The sequence below is a fragment of the Giraffa tippelskirchi genome, chromosome 8, assembly GCF_054371585.1.
Source record: "Giraffa tippelskirchi isolate mGirTip1 chromosome 8, T2T-mGirTip1v1.2.pri, whole genome shotgun sequence".
In the NCBI taxonomy this organism is placed as follows: Eukaryota; Metazoa; Chordata; class Mammalia; order Artiodactyla; family Giraffidae; genus Giraffa; species Giraffa tippelskirchi.
The window spans coordinates 49,181,688-49,205,574 of record NC_137282.1 but is presented as its reverse complement, the minus strand read 5'-3'; the positions used below and the strand labels follow the sequence as shown (position 1 = coordinate 49,205,574).

General features: G+C 39.0%; 1 long non-coding RNA gene across 1 annotated transcript in view; it reads left to right on the top strand.

The window, feature by feature from the left end:
- The window catches only part of LOC145517040 (uncharacterized), a 52,439-nt gene extending 30,088 nt beyond the window's left edge, over nt 1–22,351 (top strand). Inside the window, exons 5-8 of the long non-coding RNA XR_014061949.1 lie at nt 974–1,080; nt 2,584–2,856; nt 10,818–10,969; nt 19,934–22,351. This is a non-coding gene — a long non-coding RNA (uncharacterized LOC145517040). The remainder of the gene's footprint in view (nt 1–973; nt 1,081–2,583; nt 2,857–10,817; nt 10,970–19,933) is intronic.
- The last annotated feature ends 1,536 nt before the right edge of the window (nt 22,352–23,887 follow it).

Genomic DNA, 23,887 nt, shown 5'->3' with positions numbered 1-23,887 from the left:
GTGGGATTTTCCAGGCACGAGTACTGGAGTGGGGTGCCATTGCCTTCTCCATGCATGCCTATATAAAAAAAGAGGAAAGGATTAAAATCAATAGTTACTGCTTTCACCTTAGGAATCTAGGGAATGAAGTCTAAACCCAAAATCAGCAGAAGGAAGGAAACAGTACTGGTAAGAGTGGATATTAATGAAATAGAAAATGGATGAATAATAAAGAAAATCATGAAATCAAAATTTGGTTCATTGAAATGTTAACAAAATCAATAACACCTACTTTAACTAAGACACAAACAGAGAAAGCACAAATTACCAATACCAAGAAAAAAAGAAGGAACATCGGGGATGATCCATGGACATTAAAGGAATAATAACATTTATGAATCACTTTATATCACTGGATTCAACAATGTAAAAGGCAAATTCCTTGAAAGACACAAATTACTAAAATTGACATAAGAGGAAAGGAAATCCAAGTAGCCCCACAATAATTAAAGACATGTATTTTTATTCAGAAACCTTCCCAAAGAAATATCTAGATAAATTCATTCATGAATTCTACCAAATAATTAAGGAAACATAGTATCAATTTTCCAAAATGGATTAAGGTTCAAAATATGGTTTTTGTCTTTATTCTTTGATTTTAAGAGTAACTCACTGGTTTTAAAGATAGACCCCATCACTAAACGATATGACAATCATGAAAATCTTAAAAATTGGGTTGAGGAAATAGATCAAACTAAATTAGAAATCTAATTCAAAACACCAATGTTTGTCATTCTTTCCTAAGCTAGGCAGAAAGCTGAGGGGACTGAGAGTTCTGATAGGTTTTACCATGTTCTGTCACAGTTACCCTCTGCTGAGCTGAAACTGTGTGATCCTGGTGAATGATCCTAGTAGTCTGCCTCATTTTTCTATTTTCTCTTTCATAAGAATCATTTTAATTTACTGTATCTACTTTCTCTTCTCCCATTCCCAGGCAAGAAACCTCCAACTCAGTCTGGATGCATGCGGAAGTAGCCAAGGAAGCCAGGAAACCAGCATGGCCAAAGGCAGAGAAATGAGAAAGCTGGCATGTAAAGAACTGTAAGAGGTTCCTCCATATTGAACCAAAAAGCAATGGGGCTGGGAGGTTAGGTCAGAGATCACCAAGTGAATGTGGCATACTCCTTAGGATTTTATCTTCCAAAACAAGAAGCTATTGAATGACTGCAAACATGATCAAATTTGGACTGTGCAAATATACTCCAGTCATGCATTGGAGAGAGGGTATATCTGTTCATCAAATGTTGTAATAGTTTAGTGCAAGACAGTGAAGACCTGGTTCAAATTCAAAACAGTACAGAAAAAGGAATACTTGCAGATACAGGGGTAGAATCCAAGGGACACAGTGATTGATTCAACATCTGGAGTGAGAAAGAGGAAGGAGTCTAGCTGATTCTAAGGCTTCCTGCTCAGGTGGCTGTGTGAATAGTATGTCCTTCACTAAGATGAGGTCCCAATAGTGGACTAGAAAGTTACTATGCTTGCTCTTGTGAATTAATGAGGTTTAAGGTGAAATGTGAGTTTGAGCAAACTCTGGGAGGTAGTGAAGGACAGGCAAGATTGGTGTGCTGCAGTCCATGGGTTCTCAAAGAGTCGGACACAGCTGAGCGACTGAATAACAACAAAGGTGAAATGTGAGATCTGATGGACATTTGTATATATCCTGCACTCGGGAGAGAAGACTGCAGACCGGTATTTGGGTTTCCTCAGCATATGAACTGAATGTGCAATCAAGGCATGCATAAAGTGAGAAAAAAGATTTATGTGGCTGTTGAAACCATGTGAAGAGATGAGATCTCCAAGATATAGAAAAGGACATTACATAAGAAATGTCAGAGGGGATTTTCATGTTATATTTATAAGTATATCATTTCTATGTAAGCAAGCTACTTTCTTTGTTCCAGATTCAAGTTCCTAACTCTGAAAAGAATTAGTGATTTCAAGGATGACATCTTTTACTCCCAAAGGAAGCTATTTGAACAATAGAAAATTGACAGTCAGTCATTATCTCTTGATTATAAAATATTAGGGAAAAAACTTGCAATGTATACAAACTAATGATGGTGGTTCTCCTCCAACCTATGAGTTTTACAATAGACTCCATCTCCTCTACAAATGCTGTACCCAACATCACATCCTTCCAGTCTCCCATTGTCACGATGTTGTTTGTTGACAATAATATCCCTCAGAGTTCTGTAAAGCCATAATGCAGTCTTATAGCCACTCTTCAGCAAGACCCTGTCAATAACTGGATAGTAAAGTCAGAGTGAGATTTACTGTGAAGCTGTTGACCCTTAGACTTGTGTTCTTTTTTATAGTAGTTTGTACAGTTTTATAGTATTTGTAAAGGTAATGTATTTTTATATTCTTTTGTCAAAGAGGTCCCCCAATTACATGAGCTGCAGCACAACCGTACCACCTGTGTATAAGGACTGTAATTCGAATGTTATAGAAAATAGGTTAGGAAAAATTAATCTAATCTTAACAAATTAATTACATTAATACATTTGCAAACTGGCTTTCACCCTTGTCTTCTGACATTAGGATCCTTCTCACTACAGCTGGAATTCTCCACCCAGTTTGCATACTTGAATTGCCCAGTGGACATCCAGGGTTGAGGATCACTGCCTTACCGTTAACTTCTGTTAACACATCTTAAATACGGATGAACAATTTGAAAAAATACATTCTTGAGGAAATCTCCCCAAAGGAAGAACAGTGGAACAAAGATATGAAGTCTTCGCATTTATTTCTTAAGTAATTGGTTCACTGATAATTCAGCTGTGCCAAGTATTATGAACATTTAATCATACAAAGGTAAGTTGTTCTTTCTTATCTGGAGAAATTCTAATATGGCAAACAGACTATATTTGTTCAGCAATCAGTTATTGATATTTTTCTGGCTTGGAGTGCATAATTAAGCATCCAGCAAACCCCTGTGTTCTAATCTACATAAGTTTGAATTGAATTATTTTTATTCAGGTTTTATTCAGTTGCTCTTTAAGCCTTCCATCAAGGATCACCCCCCATCTTCACCTCACTGATGTGTTGTCTCTTGCCCTACATTCTAGGTTTGAAGGAGAAAAGCATTTCCCTCAACAATTGAGCTTTGGTTAGCTTCCATAGCCTAATTCAAGCCTTAACATTGCTTATGAAAGCTACTTCTTCAACCTATCTTTTCAAAAATTCACTTGCATTTCTAATAAGGATTAGAGGAACAGGAACAATTACATGTGAGAGAAATTATTTGAATAGTTCCAAATAGTTCCCCTGGATTCTTTGGACAATTGGTGTGCTTTTGTTTTGCTGTTTTTATTCATTTACGATGTCACTTCTTACCTTCCATAAACAATTCTTTTCCTCCTGTTAGGCATTTCAAAGGAACTTGTGATGTAATTAATAGAGTGGTGGTCCCCAACCTTTTTGGCAGCAGGGACTGATTTTGTGGAAGACAAATTTTCAATTGACAGGGAAGGGGGAGGGATGCTTTCAGGATAATTCAAGCACATTACATTTATTGTGTGCTTTATTTCTATTATCATTACATCAGCTTCACCTCAGATCATCAAGCATTAGATCTTGGAGGTTGAGGACCTCTGGAATAGAGTAACTGAAAGACTTAGATTCTGATCCATCTGAAAAGCTGTGTAAAATTGGCAAAGGTGATTAAACTCTGAAAGTCAGTTTAAAAAAAAAACCTGTAAAGTTAGAATATAAATATGACTTTGTCTTCCCTCATAGCTCAGTTGATAAAGAATCCACCTGCAATGCAGGAGACCCCAGTTCTATTCCTGGGTCAGGAAGATCTGCTGGAGAAGGGATAGGCTACCCACTCCAGTATTTTGGGGCTTCCCTTGTGGCTCAGATGGTAAAGAATCTGCTTGCAACGTGAGAACTGGGTTCAATCCCTTCCCTGGGTTGGGAAGATCCCCCGGAGAGGGGAAAGGCTACCCACTCCAGTGTTCTCACCTAGAGAATTCCATGGGCTGTATAGTCCATGGGGTCACAAAGAGTCGGACACGAGTGAGCGACTTTCACTTTCACTTTGTCTAACTCACAGAGTTGGTTAGTGACTAAATGTGATATTTCTATCATCTATTATTTGACAGGAAGATATTTGTTCTTGGGAAGGGGGATCCTTGATTGCAGAATGTTTGACTAAATGCATACAAACTTTGCTGTTGTTCAGTTGTTCAGTCGTATCCGACTCTTTGCATGGACTGCAGCAAGCCAGGCTTCTTGGTCTTTCACCATCTCTCAGAGTTTGCTCACATTCATGTCCATTGAGTCAGTGATGCCATCCAACCACGTCATCCTCTGTCATCCCCTTCTCCTCTTGCCGTCAGTCTTTCCCTGCATCGGGGTCTTTTTCAATGAGTCGCCTCTTCGCATCAGGTTGTCAAAATGTTGGCGTTTCAGCTTCAGCATCAGTCCTTCCAATGAATATTCAGGGTTGATTTCCTTTAGTTTGTATTTTAGCATACAAACTTAGAAAGCTGTATTATAAAGTATGTTTCAAATAAGCAATTTATCCAAATGAGATTTTCACCTGAATGTGGCAAACCACAAGAGGCTAGATGTCTTTCTACACTAATTGGAAATTATTATGGATATTCAATAATCCCTTTCATTTAGAAAATGTCTCTTAGGAAGATATATATTACCATAATTTGAGAATATGAAGATTCTGAAGGGTTTAAAATCTGATTAACTTTGAGTAATTCCTGGGCCATTATTGATTATTACATATGAGTATCTGTAAAATTAATTCCTTGTACAACAATATTTCTCAAAGCAACCTAAGCCAGTATCTCCAAATATGTGATGATAAAAATCAAAGCAAGGCTAAAGGTACATTTAAATGCTGCAGCCCAGGGAATTCCCTGCTGGTCCAGTGGTTAGGACTCTGTGCTCCCTCTGCAGAGGGTTTGATCCCTGGTTAGGGAACTAAGATCCCTGTCCCCCAAGCCACGTGGTACAGCCAAAAAAGAAAAATAAATAAATAAATGCTCCAGCTCAAATTGATATTCACTAGGAGTCACTGAATGGGACAGGAAACACAGACATTGTTGAGTAGACTAAGCCTCTCATCTGATAGATGTTGAAACAGAGATTCAGTGGTTCTGTCTAGCAGCTGTTTTGTTGTAGAATTGGAATTAGAACCTTTAAATAAAAATGTAGAATTCTTTTAACTACTCCACTCTAACTGTAGAAATATATCCCCACATTTGCACACTAAAATAGAAAATATAAAAATTGCAGGAGTTAGGGAGAGAACATGCTTAAAAAGTCAGAAAGTAAAATATTCCAATTTTTATCAAAACCTTAACAAAAATTTCCATTTTATAGTTTGATATCATAGGAGAGATATTCCATTGATATACTACCCGAGTCCCTGGTTCCAGCATAGACTTAGACTATTAAAGCCTAGTTAAAACATGTTTAATTTAGTTGCTTACTCATATCTGCAGTACTAGTCTTCACTTGGGATTTAATTATAGAAAGCAATAAACTAAATTAATCTCATTGGAGTTTATTTCATTATTCTTATGTAGAAAATTTCAAAAAATTAGCTTAAGGAAAAAAAAAAGAGCTGAACAGTCTCGTACAAACTCTTTCCCAGTAGATCAATCCACTTTGAAATGCACTAAACAGCCTGATGAGGTGAACATTTCCCCTTCTTCAGGCCCAGCATTTCGGTGCACATTTTCAAAGTAATGATTACCAAGATGTTAGCATCGTTAAATGTTGTCAATCCTGAAAAACTGCATGTAGGGTATTCTGGATATTTTTAATCTGGACAAAATGTAAAGCAGGGGAAATCATTTAGAAAATTTAGCAGACATAGTCTTGGCTTTGTCACTGGAGTGGAGGGAGGCATTATACACTGTCGCCTATGCTACAGCTGTTCCCAAATTCTTACGAGGCAGTTGCAAAGAGGAATGCTTTCCTCATCAATGTGTGACTCCAAGGTTACGGCCTTTTCTTTGAAAAGTAGACTTGATCCCAGTTGTTCACTCTTAAGAGCGGCGTGCAGTAGGTAGATGAATATTTCAATGTCACAATATATAGACAGTGTTTTTTCTGATAAAGAAAAGAGTTCCCAAATATCATGATAGTAAGAGGGCCTAATGATGCTTGAGTCCCAGGTCTATCAATGATGCAGGAGAAGCCCTCTACCCTCTCTGGGACTCGGTTTTTTCCTGTGTAATATCATGATCCCTATGGTCCATTCTGTGCCCACTTTGAATCCTCCGAAATAATCCGACTTCATTGTTAAAAGCAGGCTGCTAAGTTCTTCACCAGAGGCTAAGATTACACCAGAAGTCAATAATTTATTTTGTTAAATTTAGTACTCAACCCTTTCTCTGTGAATGAATGAATGAAATATGAAATATGACACATAGGAGACAAGAGAATTAGAAGGCTGCATATGTGTGGTCATTCATTGTAGAGTGGCTAATAAGCTCAATTACTATGAGATGGGTCAAATTCAATGGAGTGAAAAAAAGCATGTCTTCTAAAAAATCCCACTTGCAGTAAATGATTTTTGTCAGGTATGTTTTCTGCTCCTTTCTGTTTCATATACACAGAAAGAGCAAGCTATACTTTCAAATAAAATCCACTCAGAAAACAGAAGTGTGATAGGAGGAATTTAGCTCCGCAGTAGGATGCATCCGGTGCAACATCCCGTCCACGTGTGAGAAACAAACCAGCCACTGCAATCATTACGATGTGGTCTAGAAAGAACAGAGGACCAAGAGATGGGAAAACCTGGACTTGTACTCTCCAAAAGAAGGGGTCATTATCTTTCTTGGTTGACTTTGCATTTCTAGAGTTTAGCTTGGTGCATGGAACACAGGAAGCTCTCAAAATGAGGAGTTGGACTTCAAACTCTGCTGCCTCCTTGGTAAGTCCTGGTCCAGGACACTTGGGGAAGCAGAGCTGAGGCAGAACTGTGTGCTACGGCTTTGGGGAGGTACAAACCCAAGGCATGAGGAATGAGGTAGAAACAAGAAGCCAGTTGAAGGTGGTAACGTTTGTAACCAAGACCAACGGTTCCAAGCACAAGACATCATCCAAAGGCATCCCTCAGAGGAGAGGAACTCATTTTTCCAGTGTCTTATCCCTTATACCTGTTCTTATCCCTCAGTTTACCTCCTGCGACACTGACCCCTCCCACACACCCGAGTGGTGTTACCTGGCCGTAGCTGCCGCTGGAGCAGCCATATTGCATTGCCTACCGCGCAACACCTCATCTGAGCCCAGGGGCAGAGGGAGGAGGCGGAACCCACGGCTAAGCCAGGCTGGCCTTTGACACAGGGGCAGCTCTTCTTTCAGAGGCATCGTCGAGGTAATGCCAAAGGCCAACACCCCCTAAGCACCCACCTAGCCAGGAATGGAGGGTCAGAGGACCCCTCCACCGAGCAGGCGGTCAAGTCCCAGGAAGCAGGCCAAGCTATCTGGTTTTGGCGGAGAGGGGCGCAGAGTGGTGATAAACAGGGTGAGGGATAGTGTGGCATTTTAGAAAGTTATCTGACGCGAGTCTGAGCTTCTTCAGCTCTAAAAGGCTGATCACATACATGCCCTCCCATGCCATGGAGTATCAGGAGGATAACAGTGAGAGACATGTGACTTTAATCTTCTCATCCCTCTTCTCCACCTCCTTGCCTGCATTCTGTAAACCTCCAAAGCAGGAAGAATGCATACACCCACCAGCTCCCAGCTAGCATCCACCAGGAGACACTAAAAAAAATCTCACACAGCCAGTCAAACTGGTATGCCAGCCCCAAGTAGGCCTGCCTCCCTGAGTCTCAACTTTGGTGCTTTTCCTCTTTGAGCTTATTCTCTTTTCTTCCTCTTCCCCTGCGCTTTCTACTCTCCATTAACACCCTTGGCCAGGGACAGACACAAGTTTTGGAAGTCCTGGAGATTATAAAGTATTGGGAATCTCTTTTAAGAAAAATGTTACGAATATAAAATTTGGTCTAAAGGAGAATTTATTTATTTTAAATAAGCAAAGAAAACACACCAAATACTAGAGACTTGTAAATCCAGGTCCCTTTCTTCTGTGATCTCTTTAAACAATTTATGAGAAATGCTTAGTAACTGCAACTTGGTTTATCTTCCTAACACAGAATACCCAAGAGCGGCATATTTCAAAGTACCCCTGAACTTCTCAGAAGATTTCCCATAGTAAGAAAAGGCAACCCACTCTAGTACACTTGCCTAGAAAATTCCATGGACAGAGGAACCTGGTGGGCTACAGTCCATGGGGTCGCAAAGAGTCAGACATGATTGAGCAACTGAGTGCGCGCGCGCACACACACACACACACACGCACGCACGCACACATGCACTGAATTTCTGGGAAACTTGTGAAAATGCAGATCTTGATTCAGTAGGTTTGGGTGGGTTTTTAGGGTCTACATATTTGACAATGCCCAGGGCATGCCCAGGTGACACTAGTGTTACCCAGGCATGAGCCATATTTCTGGTAGCAAGGGTTTAACTCTCAGCATTTGCCAGGGCAGGTGCAACTAAGGGCTCAGAAAGCTTACACCTCATAAGTTCCATCCTTTCAGGCGTCAATCACTTCACCCTTCCAATGCCTAACAAAAGAGCAATTCAAAATGGCAGTATATGGGACTTCTCTGGTAGTTCAGTGTTAAGGAATCTGCCTTCCAGTTAGGGCACATGGGTTATATCCTTGGTCAGGGAACTAGAATCCCACAGGCCACAGGGCAAGTAAGCCCGTGCATAACTGGAGAAGCCTTCACACTGCAACAAAGACCCAGCACAGCAAAAATCAAACAACAAACTAACAAAAATGTTGGTATAGATGTTGAGAAAGTGCATAACTGTAGAAACTGGGTAAAAGATCTTTTTCTAATTCTTACTTTCAACCTAACTGAAGGAGAACTGAATCTTTTTGCCAAACAGTAGGTTATTTAAAGTGATTTTTGATATATACTCTCTGATTTTTGCCATAAACCTCAGAAGGCATTTGAAGAAATAAATGACACTGCTAGAAACAAAGTCTTTCATTCTTCTCTGCTTAATTCTGTGAAAAGGTTTCTCAGGGATGGTATTAATAAAAGTCAAAAACAGGAAAAGTATTGATGGAGAACTTTATCTCATTTTCACAAAAAATAATATTGAACTTGGATACTTAAATTACCTTGGAAAAAACTCTCCATCTATCCTTTTAACTGGCACATTTCTAGTAACTTTTATATATTTAACAATAATTTATCAAATTGTATAACGCATTCTATTGTCTTGACTAATTGTATGCAAATATTAATTCAACCCAGGAGAAAAATATTTAATACATAGAAGATTATGGTTACAGGACTTTTCAAAAATTTAATTTCAGTGTCTATAATTTGTTGCAAACATTGCTCAAAAATGATTTCCAAACATAAAGATATAATAAAATCCTGTGGAAGAAGTAAAATCAAATGGAAATAAGATTCCAAGGGAAAAAGAATGACATAAAATTTCCAACTCATCATGAATATTTTAAGTGAAATCATCGAATGCCAAATTATAACTGTATGTTGATTCCATAAGTAAATTTTTAAAAACCTCACAATAGTTGTATTTTAAAATTTCAACATGCCTTTAAATTTAAATAACAAATATATAAATAACTTACAAGTATAAATAAATTTATATATAAATTTAAATAACAAATATATAGAGAACCTTTGTCTTCATCTCCATTTCTGGCACAGAGCTCCTAAATCCCTTGGAATTTCTTAGAGAGTGATGGAGGTATATTTTATTTAGTTAACGAGGTGGTTTGGGAACCCTCCCTAAGAATGGGCTTTAATAGCCAGAAGAACCATGTGATTTGAGGGTTGGAAATTTAGTCCCACAACTTGATCTCCAGAGAGGGGAGAAGAACTGGAAATTGAGTTCAATTACCGAGAATCAATGGTTTCATCACTCATGTCCATGTAATGAAGCTTTCATAAAACTGAAAAGGATGAGGTGCAGAAAGCTTCCAGGTTGGCTGGACTTGTGACTGGTGTCAGAAGGGGAGGCAGGGTTCAGTCTTGTAGGACTGGGCCCTCAGTGGCGGAATCTAATGCTATCCTCAGATAGAGTGTCCAAATTTGACTGACGGCTTGTGTCCCACCACCAATTGCTTGTTGGTGGTGATGCCAAAGGCCCAGCCTCTGTGCTCCAGTACCAAACCTCGGAGACAGAGTTTTAGGTGAAGTAGAAAGGAATAGCTTTATTGCTTTGCCAGGCAAAGGAGGACAGAGTGAGCTCCTGCCCTCAGAAACTGTGTCCCAACCCAGGAGTGTTTGGTGAGGAGTTTTATGGCAATGGTTCAGGGTGGGGTTGTTGATAAGATTAGGGTAAGCACAGGGCCTGCACTCCTCTAATCTGTTTCTGGTAATCTTGATGAGCTTCTCTAGTGTGAAGAATGCTGACATCTTCCATTTGTTGGGTTTTAATTCTATAAAGAGATCAAATTGCCAGCATTCAGTTGGATCATACAGAAAGCAAGGGAATTCCAGAAAAACATATACTTAAGCTTCATTGACTAGTTAAAGTCTTTGACTGTGTAAACCACAAAAAACTGTGGAAAATTCTTCAAGAGGTGGGAATACCAGACCACCTTACCTGCCTCCTGTGAAAGCTGTATGCAGGTTAAGGAACAATAGTTAGAACCATACACGAAAGAACAGACTGGTTCAAAATTGGAGAAGGAGTACGACAAAGCTGTGTATTGTCACCTTGCTTATTTAACTTATATGCAGAGTACATCATGTGAAATAGCAGGCTGGATGAATCACAAGCTGGAATCATGATTGCTGGGAGAAATATCAACAACCTCAGGTATGCAGATTATACCACTCTAATGGCAGAAAGCAAAGAGGAACTAAAGGGCCTCCTGATGAAGGTGAATGAGGTGAGTGAAAAAGCTGCCTTAAAACTCAACATTCCAAAAAGTAAGATCACGGCATCCGGTCCCATCACTTCATGGCAAATAGATGGGGGAAAAATAGAAACAGTGACAGATTTTAATTTCTTCATAGTCACTGCAGTTGGTGACTGAAACCACGAAATTAAGATGCTTTCCCCTTGGAAAGAAAGCTACGACAAACCTAGACAGCATATTAAAAAGCAGAGACATCACTTTGTGACAGAGGTCCATATAGTCAAAGCTATGGTTTTTCCAGTAGTCATGTATAAATGTGAGAGTTGGACCTTAAAGAAGGCTGAGGACTGAAGAACTGATGCTTTTGAACTGTGGTGTTGGAGAAGACTCTTGAGAGCCCCTTTGACTGCAAGGAGATCAAACCAGTCCATCCTAAAGGAAATCAGTCCTGAATATTCATTGGAAGGACTGATGCTGAAGCTCAAGCTCCAATACTTTGGCTAGGTGATGTGAAGAGGTGATTCACTGTAAAAGACCCAGATGCTTGACAAGATTGAAGGCAGGAGGAGAAGGGGACGACAGAGGATGAGATGGTTAGATGGCATCACCAACTCAATGGGCATGCATCTGAGCAAACTCCCTTGAGTTAAGGACAGGGGAGCCTGGCATGCTGCAGTCCACGAGATCACAAAGAATTGGACATGACTCAGTGATTGAATGACAACAATTCTATAAAGAGTTTAAAGGCTTTGTTATGCATAAACCTTGAGGTGAAACCAGGACCCTGCCCCAGTTCAGTTCAGTTCAGTCGCTCAGTTGTATCCGACTCTTTGCAACCCCATGTACTGCAACACACCAGCCTTCCCTGTCCATCACCAACTCCCAGAGCTTGCCAAACTCATGTCCATCAAGTCAATGATGCCATCCAACCATATCATCCTCTGTGATCGCTTTCTCCTCCTGCCTTCAATCTTTCCCAGCATCAGGGTCTTTTCCAATGAGTCGGTTCTTCACATCAGGTGGCCAAAGTGTTGGAGTTTCAGCTTCAGCATGAGTCCTTCCAATGATTATTCAGGACTGATTTCCTCTGCCGTGGAATCTTCCTGACCAAGGGATTGAACCCATATCTCCTGAGTCTATTGCATTGGCAGATGAATTCTTTACCAATAGAGCCACCTGCCCCAAGGCTGTAGTATTGTTTCTTGGCTGCCTGTCACTTGCCATGGCATCCCTTCCCTCCCTGTATTAATAACTATTAAAATCTGTTCTTTGGAACTCAGGGATGGTCTTGGAGGCTGGAATCTGTTTCCTACAAGAAACAGAAATGCTGCACCCAGGAGCCGCACACGGTCCTCCACAGTTTCAGTGGGAGGCACATCCCCCTAAACACGCATGTTGAAATGGGATGCAGAACCCAAAAGAATGCTAAAACATATATATATATATATATATATATATATATATATATATATATATATGTATTTTTTGAAATTACTTAAAATTATGATGAAAGGTTGTCAATATGCCTCTATGACGGTGGTACACAGTTTTCCAAAATTTCCTAGAAGTTCTATGAATACACAAAGCTCGGGGATCACAGCTTTGCCCAAGCTTCCTCCAGGAGCCCATGGCTCACTCCACTGTCCACTCCAGTCTGGCTCTGCCTCATCCTTCAACAAGGCCACTCTTGATCAAGTTATGGATGTCCAGCACTTATGTGACATCACCTTAACTAATTACAGATGCAAGGAACTTATTTTCAAGTAAATTCATATTCTAAGGTAACAGGGGTTAGGACTTCAATATATGTTTTGGGGGATACACAATCCAACCCATAGGAGTGACAAAGTCTCAGTTTTCTTTGATAAACTTTCAAAACCCACTCTCTTCCCTTTAACTCTCCAGGTTCTCTGACTTCAATGGGCCCTCATCCTGTCTCCATCTCAGACTCCTCCTCTCTTACCTGACCTCTCAAGGTTGGAGGGCGAGGGCCTCCGTTCTAAGCACCTATCTCACTCTGAATCTCTCCTTCTTGAGGTCATTCATGCCTTCATTTTTTCCATCCCCAGACTGCCCATTTTCTCTTACTCTGACTTCTCCTCTGGGCCCCAGACCTAAATGTCCAACTGTCTACTTAAAATAGCCTCTTAGTTATCTCACAAACATCTCTCACCTACGGCTTCCCAAATTAAACTTCCCATCCCCCTCTCCATCTGCTCCTCTTCCAGTTCTATCTCAGTAAATGACACCCAAATACCCCAGTTGCTCATGCCAGTAATTTGATCATCATCCTGGCTATCTTCCTCCTTAAAATATATCTAGAATCCACAGAGCATTCTCCGTTTCCCTTGCCAATACCCTAAGCCTCTCCAGCATTGTCACTCTGCTGAAAACATTACACTTTGGGTAAAAGCCAAAGTCTATTCAAAGCCTTCAAAGTTCCCATATATCATAATTAATTATTTAGGCAAATGCACCTGTGTGAGACTTCACTGTTTATTTGATTAAAGCCGAGACATTATAAGGTTTCCCAGGCAGCCCTATTGGTAAAGAATTTGCCTACCAATGTAAGAGACTCGGGAGATGTGGGTTCAATCCCTGGGTTGGGAAGATTCCATGGAGGAGGAAATGGCAACCCACTCCAGTATTCTTGCCTGGAAAATTCCATGGACAAAGGAGCCTGGCAGGTTATAATCCATGGGGTCGCAGAGTCAGATACAACTGAACCACTAAGCATAGCTCTCACAACGTAAACATTATGAAGCTGGAACTCTACCCAGTAGATTTCAGTCTGGTAGAAATGGCAATTATTATGCTTGTATGGTTCTATAAGATACTAACCAATTTTTTGTTTATTAGAAAATTTATTCTGCATTTCTTTAGCTTTCTGATTATATAAATATCTTGTTTCAAGAATTCTTCTTCGAATCAGTCTTGTGATCCTGCCAGTTCCCTTGTTAACTAACAGGAACACAGTTTTTGACATGTGCTCTTTCTATATTTGAACAAGGACAATGTTTTTAACTTTTCAAAAATTAGAGTTTGTTTTGGAAATGGTTGAACATGTCCAAGTGGACTCCTGAGCCAGAACCAATTAAACTGTTTTGTTCAAGAAGTATTCCTCATGGGCTTATCTCTTCTAGGTCTCTCGGGTAATTTTCCAGCAGCACTAGAACTTTACTTTTGCTGTTTCTTCTCTTTTTTTTTTTGTAGTTTTTTTAAATTTTTATTTATTTATTTATTTTTTTAAAGTCGTAAACATCTGTTTATTGAACACAAACTTGGTGAGCAATGGTGCCAGCACTTTTTATCCATACGTCAAATAACCTTCACAGAAAATGTAAAATTCACTGTTCTTTCCCCAGTTTATTTATTTTTTATTAATTTATTTATTTTAGTTGGGGGCTAATTACTTTATAATATTGTAGTGGTTTTTGCCATACATTGACATGAATCAGCCATGGGTTTACATGTGTTCCCCGTCCTGAACCCCCCTCCCACTTCCCTCCCCACCCATCCCTCTGGGTCATCCCATTGCCCCAGCCCTGAGCATTTGTCTCATGCATCGAACCTGGAATGGCATTCTGTTTCACATATAATAATATACATGTTTCAATGCTATTCTCTCAGATCATCCCACCCTCACCTTCTCCCACAGAGTCCATAAGACTGTTCTATGCATCTGTGTCTCTTATTCTGTCTCGCATATAGGGTTATCATTACTATCTTTCAAATTCCATATATATGCATTAGTATACTGTATTAGTGTTTTTCTTTCTGGCTTACTTCACTCTGTATAATGGGCTCCAGTTTCATCCATCTCAGTAGAACCGATTCAAATGTATTCTTTTTAATGGCTGAGTAATATTCCATTGTGTATATGTACCACAGCTTTCTTATCCATTCGTCTGATGATGGACATCTAGGTTGCTTCCATGTCCTGGCTATTATAAACAGTGCTGCGATGAACACTGGCGTACACATATCTCTTTCAATTCTGGTTTCCTTGGTGTGTATGCCCAGCAGTGGGATTGCTGGGTCATATGGCAGGTCTATTCCAAGTTTTTTAAGGAATCTCCACACTGTTCTCCATAGTGGCTGTACTAGTTTGCATTCCCACCAACAGTGTAAGAGGGTTCCCTTTTCTCCACACCCTCTCCAGCATTTATTGCTTGTAGTCTTTTGGATAGCAGCCATTCTGACTGGTGTGAAATGGTACCTCATTGTGGTTTTCATTTGCATTTCTCTAATAATGAGTGATGTTGAGCATCTTTTCATGTGTTTGTTAGCCAACTGTATGTCTTCTTTGGAGAAATGTCTCTTTAGTTCTTTGGCCCATTTTTTTGATTGGGTCGTTTATTTTTCTGGGATTGAGCTGCAGGAGTTATTTGTATCTCCAGAGATTATTATGAAATTAGATAATAGCACATCTTAAATTTAAATACTTGTTCGGATAATTTTTGCTTGTTTTTGTTTCTATCTTTTTTCTGTTCTGATTGCTTTATAGAAATAAATATGTGCTTATATAATTAATTATTTGCCAAAATTTCCAGAAAATAAAGAAACAGAATTCCTAATATTTTATTATGATAGCCCTTTAAGGAAAACAAAAAACAAAATGAACTTCTGGCTCGGAAGCTTTTTTATTTTTTTGTCCGTGCCATGCAGCTTGTAGAATCTTAGTTCCCTGACTAGGGATCCAACCCAGGGCCCTAGCAGTGAAAGTGCAAAGTCCTAACCACTGGACAACCAGGCAATTTCCAGAAGCTTCTTTTAATTAGGAACTTGGGTTCCCATATTTAAGGTGAATCTTTGGACAAGTCAGACTTGTTTTAATAATTTTGATTTACAAAACTATAAATATTAACTTTATGTCTTTTCCCTGAGGTTATCAGTGAAACATGTAATACAAGCACATCTTTTTAAATTTGACTTTGCTTTCTCATGAAGAGACTAGTTCATCTGATTTCTTAAATGACTTATATTGGTTTATTGATCAGATAACTAACATTCTACATAATGTTTGTATGCTAAGTCACTTCATTCATGTCCGACTCTTTGTGACCCTATGGACCATCACCTGCCAGGCTCCTCAGTCATGGGATACTCCAGGCAAGAATACTAGAATAGGTTGCCATGTTCTCCTCCGGGGGATCTTTCTGACCCAGGGATCAAGCCCATGTCTTCTGTGGCTCCTGCATTGCAGGGGGATACTTTACCACTGAGCCATCAGGGAAGAAATGGAAAAATACAAACTTAGGTGTTCAACTATCAGTAGATTGAAATATGAGTCTAACAGTTTTAGAACAGTAATTATATTTTGTAGTGTATCAACTTGAACAGAATTTCTAAGGTTCTTAGATAACATTACACCTTAGACAATAATTAAACTGAGTTTTTTAATGGAGAGTCTTAGTACATCAAGATAATGACTGTGTATGATAGAACATTGAAGCATGGGTAACTAAGTATTGTACACACACACATACACACACACACACATATCTCAAATATACACATCTCATTACATATATATGTATAGCAGAAGTATAGCATTCTGAGCATCCTATGGCTTAGAAAAATGAGGAGCACAAGTGTCTTGTGTCAGGATTCTTTTTAGTACAGAGGCAGAAAACTTCATAAAACAGAGAGCTGATCCAAGATCCCCAAAATAAGAGTTATGGATGTAGGACTGAATGAACTGATGAGTGAATAGTGTTAGTATTGATTTTAATGTTCCATTTTCTCATGGATTTATAATAGAGTCTGTTCTCTTTCTTCTTATGCTGTTCAAGGTCGGGGAAAAAATTATTCCCTCCCCTAAGCCCTTCTATCTCCAAAACACTTTCCCTTGCTTTCCTCCCTGACAGTTCACAATGCCAAAGGCCAAGAGATACTGACCAAGACACAGACTGGCTTGAAAAGAACCCGGATCTGGAGTACTCAGCTGGTAAGGTTCTGTCCGGACCCTTGCTCTCCAGGCTGGCTTATATCCTAAGACCACTGCCCTCATTGTCTGCTGGTTTTTATCTAAATGACTTTCTCTTTCTCAAAAGAGAAAATATATTGTAGATTTTTTTTCATTTTTCTATAACTTTGAAACAGAAACAAAATTTATTTCAAATGAAATAATTTATAGAAAACCCTTCTTTATTGTACTGATGAACCCATATGCAGGGCAGCAATGGAGATGCAGACATGGTGAACAGACTTTGGACACAGGAGGGGAAGGAGATGGTGGCTCAAATCGGGAGAGTAGCATTGAAAAGGCCAGAATACTGGAGTGGGTAGCCTTTCCCTTCTCCAGGGGATCTTCCCGACCCCAGAATCGAACTGGGGTCTTCTGCATTGCAGGCGGATTCTTTACAAACTGAGCTATCAGAGAAGCCCATATACATTACCATTAAAACATAAACATTACCATTGAAACATAAACATGTAAAATAGATAACCAGTGGGAATTTGTTGTATGATGAAGGGAGCTCAAACCCAATGCTCTGTGACTACCTAGAGGAGTGGGATTGGGTGGCAGATGGGAGGGAGGTTCAAGAGTGAGGAGACATATGTACACCCATGGCTGATTCATGTTGATGTATGGCAGAAACCAACACAATATTGTAAAGCAATTATCCTCTAGTTAAAAATAAATTAATTAATTTTTAAAAAATTTTTGAAAAGTTAAAAAAAGAAAACACTTCTTTTGATGAACACTCAAGTTTATTAATAAGATAATTATCGTAATAAGTCATCATCATGGCAAAGCAGAAAATATCTGCTACGTTTTCTATGTTTCCTATATGAGTATTTCAATCTCACAGTTATTTTTTTAACGTTTCTTCCCTTTCTGTCAGTCCCTTCCTAACCCTTGAATATCCCAAATATTCAAGCATTTGCCCTGCCTTTTGGGATCTATTACCAAAATAGCATAATACCTGTTTTCTCCAAAATAGCAAAATACCTGTTTTCTCCTTATTCTCTGTTCCTACTGCCATAACCTAGCTAAGGCCAGAGTTACATCTAACCTAAACTATGCCCACGTTGTCCTAACCCATTTGCCTGACTCCAGCTTCATCCCTCTCTGGCCTAACTTTCCTCATCTTGTTCCAAACAATCTGCAGCCTTAACTACTACACAAAACCAAGCTATCATCATATAATCACTCGGCTCACGGATTAAAATTCAAATCCTATCATGGCATTTCAACACCCTCTACCCTTTGGTCCCACCTTACTTTCTCCTTTTTAAAAAGGCTTATTATGGATCCCTCACACCTTCTGTTCACAGAGGTCCCTTTGCTTAGAAAGCCTTTTTTTTCTGCTACCTTGTACCCCATCTGCCTTTGCAAGTTTAAATTACACCTTGTTCACAGTTTCCTCTAAGATTGTTCTCTGATCCTTCTTACATCTGTTAAGAAAAATTATCTAAAACTTTCCTGGTCCCTAGAAACATTGACTGTAGCCTTCTCTGTGTAGGATCATTTATTGCTCTTGCTTTCTACTTGGTGTCAGCGGATTCCTTTGAACCATTAATGTCTCTACGTTGATGTTCACCTTTCATTCTTATAGGAGAATTAGAGTACTTTTTCCTGGTTAAAATACGTTATCTCAACTGATTTCTCTTGGGATTCAGGATTTAGAATGACAGCCACATGAAATGTCATATAGGAATTCCCACATGAAACTACTACTTTCAATGTCATGTATGATAGGCTCATTAAAGATTACTTAGGTATCACAGGGAATGACTACATTTGACTTTGCTATTTGCTAATAATTAAAGGCTTGCTGCTGCTACTGCTGCTAAGTCGCTTCAGTCGTGTCCGACTCTGTGCGACCCCATAGATGGCAGCCCACCAGGCTCCGCCGTCCCTGGGATTCTCCAGGCAAGAACACTGGAGTGGGTTGCCGTTTCCTTCTCCAGTGCATTAAAGGGAAAAGTGAAAGTGAAGTCGCTCAGTCGTCCGACTCTTAGCGACCCTGTGGACTCTAGCCTACCAGGCTCCTCCGTCCATGGGATTTTCCAGGCAAGAGTACTGCAGTGGGGTGCCATTGCCTTCTCTGAATTAAAGGCTTAGACTCTGGGCAATCATGGTTCAGTTCAGTTCAGTTCAGTCACTCTTTGCAACCCCATGGACTCAGCACACCAGCCCTGAAAATTATGTTTTTATGTCATAAATTATGAAATTATGTTTACTTGTACATTTTATTCTGGCAGAAAACATAATCCTCAAGATTAAGATTTTACTGCTCTATAGACCTTAACCAATTTTGTATCTAACCTACCCATGTTGTTCTAAATTTTTTTTTTTCTCAAAGTGCCGATAAGGCCCAGTTCCTCAAAATGCTTTTTGAATCAACCTTATGATTTTAGTGATTCGCTTATTAATGAGTCAGTAGAAATCTGCATGTCCAGTTCTAACTGTTGCTTCTTGACCTGCAACTTCCTGATTCTGCAGATCGGGGCCCAGGAAAAATTCACAATGAAATTCTCTAGAGACCTTACAGTGTCTTACAAGTGGTAGATGCTCAGTAAATATCTGATAAATATAATGGAAAGTATAAATAAAATTTTCTTTTTTATATATGGTGTCTTAAGAAATAATTTTAATTGGCAAAATTGTTTTTAAGTTTCTATTCAAGAAAATGAATTCCTTACACATATTTTGCTAGAAACAACACTTCAGAAGACCTCAATGAGCATGCTAGTTTTGATATAGTCTTTTAATTTCAAAAAGTTGTCTAAAGGATCTATAATTATCGCTAAGGGAATAGGCTCACTATCTTCAATACCATACCTTTAGTATCTGTTATTATAAACAACAAATCATGTCACTCAGAAAATGGTCATGATAAATACGATAAGTGTGGAAAGCAAACTGGAAATTTTCCAGCATAATTTTGATATAACAAAACAAATCTCTCTGACTAATCTCTCTTACTAATTAAGACTAACAACTTTATATCTTTGCTTTTTAAAATTTCACTTTACATGAAGTTCTGGAAGCCTGAGATCACCTGAGTCAATCAACATAGCTCAGCAATGGGACTGACACCTGAGGCCACCGATGTCAATGTGACCTGATTGCTCCAGGTAATTCATGCCCCAGAAAATGACTGCAAACCAATAATTAACTTTACCATTTGCTTCAAGAAACCCTTGCAAGGCAATTTATCAAGCCAAACAATTTGCTCCTCTGGGCAAACAGCTCTCCCATCAGAATGGTTTGCTTACCTTGTGCAAACAGCTTGCTCATCAGAACCTTGCTTTGCTATGTTCACCAAACCTGTATTTTCACGTCATAGGTCTTAACCAATCCCACTCCGTCCCTGCCTTGAAAGATCCATCTTAAACACTTGGCTCAAACTTCAAAATCTTATTAATTAAAAAAATAAAAACTCCTTCCCTAACTTTCTTCTTTTAAGATAAGGTGATGTTCTCCTTTACTGCAGGAAGTTTAGTGAACTAGGCTTTGCTTAGTTAACTGCTCTTGGTCAAGAGTCAATCAGCATGCTAAAATCAAAAAACCACAAAAGAATATCTTAAAGAGCTAGAGTAGTAGTAAACTTTATGATAGTGTTCAATTATTCTGTTGTAAGTCATTGGCTGAAAATGAATACTGCATGGTAAAGGACAGAATTAGACCATTCAAGAATGTGTGCTTGCTAAGTTACTTAAGTCGTGCTGACTCTTTGCAACCCCATGGACTGCAGCATGCCAGGTTTCCCTGTCTATCACCAACTTCCAGAACTTGCTAAAACTCATGTCCATTGAGTCGGTGATGTCATCCAACCATCTCATCCTCTGTCATCCCCTTCTCCTCCTGCCTTCAATCTTTGCCAGCATCTGGGTCTTTTCCAATGAGTCAGTTCTTTGCATCAGGTCACCAAAGGACTGGAGTTTTAGCTTCAACATCAGTCCTTCCAATGAATATTCAGGACTGATTTTCTTTAGGATTGACTGGTTTGATCTCCTTGCAGTCCAAGGGACTCTTAAGAGTCTTCTCCAACACCACAATTCAAAAGCATCAATTCTTTGGCGCTGAGCCTTCTTTACGGTCCAACTCTCACATCCATACATGACTACTGGAATAAGTCTGAAATGCTTGCAATCCATCTTGCTGTTGTTCAGTTGCTAAGTCACGTCCAGCTCCTTGTGACCCCATCATTTGCAGCATGCCAGCGTTCCCTGTCCTTCATTATATCCTGGAATTTACTCAAACTCTTGTCAGTGATGACATGAGTCAGTGATGCCATCCAACTATCTCATCCTCTGTCACCTCACCGCCAATCCATCTTACTCACTCAATATTTACTCTTCAGAATTGGCTCCAGGCAAAATTTTGTGATAGATATTGTCATTGAAATTCCTGTTTTCCCCTCTTTTATAGTGTTTCTTCTCCCCACTTTTTCAGAAAACCAAAACCATCCTGTAGGTTTCTTGCTTCTGTCCACTGGCCTGGACCTTATCTGCAATTCACACCTTATATGATTGGGTTTTCCACCAATGGTTTATCCTCTCCTCTTCCCTTCATCCCCTGCCTGAAAATCCGGCCATTTGTGCATCTCCTCCATTCTACTTTCACCCAAGATATTTTCATTTGAAATCATTTTTTTCTATTGAGAAAATAAAAAGACTTATCCTAAGTTAAAGAAATTTCAAGAAAGAATGATGAAAAGTTTGGTAGGATGAGGGAATTTCCTACAACCATTTGCTCGAATGTATCCTTTTATTCTGAATAAAAGCCCAATCATATGGACAATAAGATAATTGAGACTATTGCAGTGGAATGGAGAAAAATATCCAGTAAGACGTATAAACTAAGACACCGTTAGAAGCAACCAGATAAATCCAGAGGGTATGACATTCTGGAGGATAACAGGTCCAGACATATCGATTATTTAGTGTCATGAAAAAGAAGACTTCCCTAGATCAGGGGTCAGCAAATCTTTTCTGTAAAGGGCCAGATAGTAAATATTCTAGACTTTGTGGCCCATATGGCCTCTTTCACAACCGCTAAATTCTGCCTATATAGAGTGAAAGTAGCCACAGACAACTCTGTGAAATGAGAGTGCCTGTGTTCCCATAAAACTTTATTTAAAAAAAGCAGGCTACTTGAAGGATTTGCTTCAGCCTTTCTAGATTAAAGATTTAAAGCAAGATGCAATATATAGTGCTGATTTAGATTCTTCTTGGAAAAATTAGCTGTAAAGATATCTTGGGCATAATTGGGGTGATTTAATATGATTTGGCTACTAGATGGGGTAGTTTTGTTTACAAATAGAAAAGTAAAAAAATATTAACTGACAAAAGAAGATCACTCCCTACACATTATATGTCATACTATTCCTCACTTTTAAAGATGCATATGTATAAAAATATACAGCTATATTAAAGTGATTTTTGTGTTGGGAATATAGTGTCTTAATTTTCTTATTTTAAATTTCTTACAATTTATATTCACTGACTTTTTTAATAGTAAGTTGGTTTTTAATTTTAAAAATATAGGAGAAAGTTATTTATTTGAAATCTTAAACAAATGAGTACATTCCTTGAGTGATTAAAATGAAGAAAGCCTTAAAACTACATCTTTTAAGTTTTGTATAATTTTATGATAGGAATATATATAAACTAATTTCATTTATAATATATGTTGTAGAATGAACTAAAACAAAGATAATTCCACAAAGAAATAAGTCTCCAATTGATTTAGACTTTATTTCTTATTTTTGATGAGTTTTGGAACTGTCCCCAAAAGAATAAGAAATAGACTTCACACAGACTTGTAACTTATAAATCACATTTATTATTGCCCACCGGAAATTTCATACTTAATGTATGCAATGAATTATGTGTGGCAATAAATGTGTGTCATCAAAATATATATAGCTATTAACTTTGGATTTTACATTTTATTAAAGGAATTCTGTAATGCATTTCTAGATGGTTGTCATTTAACATATCTGAGATTGAATTTACACAAGGTGAGTATTTCTGAGTAAAGTGTATTATTTGATTCAGCTTTGTTTTTTTTTACTTTATTTTAATCTTCCTATAATAAATTTGAGACTGTAGTTGCACTACTTGCAGAGGCATGTTTGCTTGGGATCATACTTTTCATATAAATACATAGTAAAGAGTTAAAAAAGTCCTCAGGTCCGATGATGACAACTTACTGAACAAATGTAAGGGTCCTTTTCCCACACCATACAATGGTGGTTTCCACACCATTGTGATGAGTCTTCTCAGCTAACATGTTAGAACTCTGTGGACTTCCACTTCCTTTTTGAAATGAGGGAGTTTCGATGACTTCTTCTCTAAAGATTCATTTAGGAGACTTCCCTGGTGGTCCAGTGCTTAAGAATCCAACATTCATTGCAGGGGATGCAGGTTCGATCCCTGGTTAGGGAATTAAGAGCCCATATGCTGCAGAGCAGCTAAGCCCAAGAGCTGCAACTAGAGCTTGCATGGTGGCAACCCCTGAGCCCTGGTGCTCTAGAGTCCATGTCTCACAGCGAGAGAAGCCCACTCGAACCACTGCTGGAGAAAGGCCACGTGCTGCAAGGAAGACCCAGTGGGGGAAAAAATTCATCTACAACTGATACGCTATGGTTTACTAACTGCGTATCTCATTCATTCTTTTATTTTCCATGTTTCTCAGGCATGAAAGAATAAGCATTACAATAAACACGGGGTAGCTGGTTCCTTCTCTCCCAGTCCTAATGCCCTCATGTCATATTCTATTTGTCCAAAGCCACCCTTTCCAACCCTGCTATCCCTCTGCCTTGAGCAGCCAGGATCTGCTGAGCTCTTGCCAACTCTCCAAGGCCCACACGGGGCCCTAAATTTGCAGCCCAACATGCACACCAACTAAAAAATAATTGTAAGTTTCCCTTCCTGCCTCCTCTTCTGAAAAATCTCTGTAATTGGTGAACCCATATTAAGATCAGA